Source organism: Tachyglossus aculeatus, chromosome X2, assembly GCF_015852505.1.
Source record: "Tachyglossus aculeatus isolate mTacAcu1 chromosome X2, mTacAcu1.pri, whole genome shotgun sequence".
In the NCBI taxonomy this organism is placed as follows: domain Eukaryota; kingdom Metazoa; phylum Chordata; class Mammalia; order Monotremata; family Tachyglossidae; genus Tachyglossus; species Tachyglossus aculeatus.
This window is the reverse complement of record NC_052100.1, coordinates 3,421,649-3,427,472: the sequence shown is the minus strand read 5'-3', so window position 1 is coordinate 3,427,472 and position 5,824 is coordinate 3,421,649.

Genomic DNA, 5,824 nt, shown 5'->3' with positions numbered 1-5,824 from the left:
AAGGGGGTGGCTAGTTAGAATGGGAGGAGAAGGAGGCCAGGAGACTCACAGGGGTGGCTATTTAGGATGGGGGGGTGGAGAAGGAGGCCAGAATGAGCAGGTGGGGGGGGTTCTAGTTTGGATGGGGGGGCAGAAACCAGGGGGTTCAGGGGGTTGGCTAGTTAAGATGGTGGGGTGGGGGGGCAGGAGGCCAGAAGGTTCAGGGGGATGGCTAGTGAGGATGGGGGAGGGGGAGTAGGAGGCCAGGGGGGTCAGGGAAATGGCTACTGAGGATTGGGGTCAGGAGACCAGCAGGTTCAGTGGGTGGCTATTTAGATTGGGGGAGGGAGAAAGAGAGAATATGAATCAAACAATGGTACTTATTGAGAACGTACTATGTGTAGCGCCCTGTACTAAGCGCTTGGGAGAGCACAACAGAATTAACAGACAGTTCCGGGCCCATAATGAGCTTACAGTCTAGAGGGGGAGACAGACATTAATATGAATAAATAACGACATAATTTGTGTGTGTGTGCGTTTCTGTAAGACTGTGAATTCACTGTGAGCAGGGAATGTCACCGTTCATTGTTGTATTGTGTTTTCCCGATTGCTTAGTCAGTGCTCTGCACACAGTGAGCGCTCAGTAAATATGATTGAATGAATGAATGTGTGTGTGTGTGTTTTTCTTTGTGTGTGTTTGCGCTGTGTAAATGGCTGCAGGCCTCGGGGTTATCATTGTCATCATCATCATCAATCGTATTTATTGAGCGCTTACTATGTGCAGAGCACTGTACTAAGCGCTTGGGAAGTACAAATTGTCCTGGAATAGGCAGTAGTGTCCTGTGTAAGCTCCTTGTGGGCAGGGAATGTGTCTGTTTATTGCTATGTCGTACTCTCCCAAGTGCTCAGTACAGCACCCTGCATTCAGTAAGCGCTCGATATGGACGATCGACTGACTGTCCTGGCTTTTTGCTGCCATTCATTCATTCAATCAATCGTATTTATTGAGCGCTTACTGTGTGCAGAGCACTGGACTAAGCGCTTGGGAAGTCCAAGTTGGCAACATATAGAGACGGTCCCTACCCAACAGTGGGCTCACAGTCTAAAAGGGGGAGACATGTGGCGGAGTCGGGATTCGAACCCTCGATCTCTGACTCCAAAGCCCGGGCTCTTTCCACTGAGCCACGCTGCTTCTCTAGAAGCGCTCCATAAATACGACCGACTGACCGAAGGCGCCCATTCCTTTCCACAGAGCCACATAGGCGCTTACCAAAGATCGCCGTTATAATTCATTCATTCATTCAATCGTATTTATTGAGCGCTTACTGTGTGCAGAGCACTGGACTAAGCGCTTGGAAAGTCCAAGTTGGCAACATCTAGAGACGGTCCCTACCCGACAGCGGGCTCACGGTCTAGAAGGGGGAGACAGAGAACAAAACAAAACAGATTAACAAAATAAAATAAATAGAATAAATATGTACAAGTAAAATAGAGTAATAAATACGTACAAACATATATACATATATATATTCATTCATTCAGTCGTATTTATTGAGCGCTTACTGTGTGCAGAGCACTGGACTAAGCGCTTGGGAAGTCCAAGTGGGCAACATCTAGAGACGGTCCCTACCCAACAGCGGGCTCACGGTCTAGAAGGGGGAGACAGAGAACAAAACAAAACAGATTAACAAAATAAAATAAATAGAATAAATATGTACAAGTAAAATAGAGTAATACGTACAAACATATATACATATATATATATTCATTCATTCATTCAATCGTATTTATTGAGCGCTTACTGTGTGCAGAGCACTGGACTAAGCGCTTGGGAAGTCCAAGTGGGCAACATCTAGAGACGGTCCCTACCCAACAGCGGGCTCGCGGTCTAGAAGGGGGAGACGGAGAACAAAACCAAACAGATTAACAAAATAAAATAAATAGAATAAATATGTACAAGTAAAATAGAGTAATAAATACGTACAAACATATATACATATATATATATTCATTCATTCAATCGTATTTATTGAGCACTTACTCCGTGCAGAGCATTGTTGTAACTACCGTATGCGGCGCCCAAGAAGCGCTCCATAAATACGACTGATTGACGGAATGTGTGCGTCCATACATAGTAAGCACTTAACAAATTTCATCCCCCCCCCCCAAAAAAAATAGAACAGAGTCCCTCCCCACAAGAAGCTTGCAGTCTAGAGGGGCAGACAGGCATTTAATGTAAATAAATAAGGTTTGAATCTGATGATGATGGCATTTATTAAGCGCTTACTATGTGCAAAGCACTGTTCTAAGCGCTGGGGAGGTTACAAGGTGGTCAGGTCATCCCACGGGGGGCTCACAGTCTTCATCCCCATTTTCCAGATGAGGTCACTGAGGCCCAGAGAAGTGAAGTGACTTGCCCAAAGTCACACAGCTAAGTGGCGGAGCCGGGATTTGAACCCATGACCTCTGACTCTTTCCACTGAGCCACGCTGCTTCTCATCTGGACATAAGCGACATCCCAAGTGGGAAAAGCACCGGCCTCGGAGTCAGGGGACTCTGCCGCGCCGTGTGACTGCTCTGTGACCTCGGGCAAGCCACTTGACTTCCTTGGGCCTCAGTTTCCTCAACTGTAAAATGGGGATTCCACCCCTGTCCTTCCTCTTGGACGCAAGCCTCCCGCGAAACGGGGACTGGGTCCAACCTGACTAACCCATATCCACCCTGGGAAGCGGCGTGGCTCAGTGGGAAGAGCCCGGGCTTTGGAGTCGGAGGTCATGGGTTCGGATCCCGACCCCGCCACACGTCTGCTGTGTGATCTTGGGCACTTGACTTCTCCGAGCCTCAGTTACCTCACCTGTAAAATGGGGATTAAGACTGTGAGCCCCGCGTGGGACAACCTGATTACCCTGTATCCTCCCCAGCGCTGAGAACAGTGCTTTGCACATAGTAAGCGCCTAACAAATGCCAATTATTATTATTAATTATTATTATTCCTCCCAGCCACCGTCTCCCGCCCTTCCGGCCCCTGTGATGAACACCTCCACGGCGTGTGAGCAGCGGCGACAAACGGAGGCCCAGGACCCGCCCGGCCCCAAAGGGGAGGCCCGGCCGGCGGACGGGCTGCCGGCCGTCGCGGTCATCGTGGCGCTCTTCGTCCTCCTGGCCGTCTGCATCGTCGTCGCCGTCCACTACGGGCCGGGCCTGCGGAAAGCGCGGCTGGATTTGCACCCGCCTCCGCGGAGGCCCCGGGGCCCGGAGGGGGCCGCCGTCCACTTGACCCACTGGAGGAGGCTGGGCTCCCAGCGCCCGCTGGCCGGGGCCACCGAGTCCGGCCTCGTGGAGGTCACCTACTTGTAGGGCGGCCTCGCGGGTAGAGCCCGGGCCTGGGCGTCCAAAACACCCGGCTTCTAATCCCGCCTCTGCCACGGGCCGCTTCACTTCTCCAGGCCTCAGTTCCCTCATCTGGAAAATGGGGGCTTGATGCTGCCAACCCCTTGGGGGGGACGGGGACTGGTCCGACCTGATCAACTCGTGTGTGCCCCGGTGCTTAGCGTGCGGCGCATAGTGAGCGCTTAATAAAAACCGGGCCAGCGTAGGCCGATCCTGAGGCTGCTGGACAGACGGACTCTCCCCCGGGAGCTGGAGAGTTAAATTCATTCATTCATTCGATCAATAAATACGATTGATTGATTGATTGATTGATTCGATCGTACTTCTAGACTGTGAGCCCACTGCTGGGTAGGGACCGTCTCTATATGTTGCCAACTTGGACTTCCCAAGCGCTTAGTCCAGCGCTCTGCACACAGTAAGCGCTCAATAAATACGATTGATTGATTGATTGATTGATTCGATCGTACTTCTAGACTGTGAGCCCACTGCTGGGTAGGGACCGTCTCTATATGTTGCCAACTTGGACTTCCCAAGCGCTGAGTACAGTGCTCTGCACACAGTAAGCGCTCAATAAATACGATTGATTGATTGATTGATTGATTGAGCGCTTACTGTGTGCAGATCACTGGACTAAGCGCTTGTTAGTGCCACACAAGTTGGTGCGGCATTGAGACAACTCTGGAGAGATTTTGGTCTTCCCCTTGTCCCACATCCGTCTTTTACTGGACGCCTTCTCCCCGCGGGCCAGGGGCAGGCATTCATGTATTCACTCGGTCGTATTTATTGAGCGCTTACTGGGCGCAGAGCACTGTACTAAGCGCTTGTTAGTGCCACACAAGTTGGTGCGGCATCGAGACACCTCTGGAGAGATTTTGGTCTTCCCCTTGTCCCACATCCGTCTTTTACTGGACTCCCTCTCTCCGTGGGCCAGGGGCAGGCATTCGTTTATTCAGTCAGTTGTATTTATTGAGCGCTTACTGTGCGCAGAGCACTGTACTAAGCGCTTGTTAGTGCCACACAAGTTGGTGCGGCATTGAGACAACTCTGGAGAGCTTTTGGTCTTCCTCTTGTCCCACATCCGTCTTTTACTGGACGCCCTCTCCCCGCGGGCCAGGAGCAGGAATTCGTTTATTCATTCGGTCGTATTTATTGAGCGCTTACTGCGCGCAGAGCACTGTACTGAGCACTTGGGAAAGCACAACAATAAAAGCAGTGTGGTAGACGCCCCCAGCCCCAGTTCCCTCTTCAGCTGCAACCAAAAGACAGGCCTCCCCCCGCCCCTACTCCTTCCTCCTTCCCTCCGCCAGCCGCGTGTCGGCTGTGTGGCCCTGGCAAGTTGCTTAACTTCTCTGAGCCTCCGTTTCCTCATCTGTAAAATGGGGGTTAAGAGGGCGAGCCCCGTGTGGGAAAGGGGATTGGGTCCCACCTGATTAACTTGTATCTAGCCCAGCACTCAGTACAGTGTCAGGCACAGAGTAAGTGAGAAGCAGCGCGGCTCAGGGACCGCTTAACTTCTCCGAGCCTCCGTTTCCTCATCTGCAAAATGGGGGGTGAGACGGCGAGCCCTATGTGGGAAAGGGGATTGGGTCCCCCCACCTCATTAATCAATCAATCGATCGATCGTATTTATTGGGCGCTTACTGTGTGCAGAGCACTGCACTAAGCGCTTGGGAAGTACAAGTTGGCAACGTAGAAGCAGCGTGGCTCAGTGGAAAGAGCGCGGGCTTTGGAGCCAGAGGTCACGGGTTCGAATCCCTGCTCTGCCACATGTCTGCTGTTTGACCTTTGTCAAGTCACTTAACTTCTCTGAGCCTCAGTTACCTCCTCTGCAAAATGGGGATTAAGACTGTGAACCCCACATGGGACAACCTGATCACTTTGTATCCCCTCCCCCCGCGCTTAGAACAGTGCTTTGCGCATAGTAAGCGCTTAACAAATGCCAACATTATTATTATTATTATTATTATATAACATAGCACTCAGTACAGTGTCAGGCACAGAGTAAGTGAGAGGCAGCGTGGCTCAGTGGAAAGAGCCCGGGCTTTGGAGTCAGAGGTCGCGGGTTCAAATGCCGGCTGCGCCAGCTGGGTGACTTTGGACGAGTCACTTCACTTCTCTGGGCCTCAGTTCCCTCATCTGGAAAATGGGGATGAAGACTGGGAGCCCCCCGGGGGACAACCTTGATCACCTTGTATCCTCCCCAGCGCTTCGAACAGTGCTTCGCACATAGTAAGCGCTTAACAAATGCCGTCATCATCATTATTATTATTATTATTATTATTATAGAGACGACCCCTCCCCAACAGCGGGCTCGCAGTCTAGAAGGGGGAGACGGAGAACGAAACAAAACAGATTAACGGAATGAAATAAATCGCATTTATTGGGCGCTTACTGTGGGCAGAGCGCTGTATTGAGCGCTGGGGGGTCCCACCCCCCGGGGGGAGGGTGGGTGGGC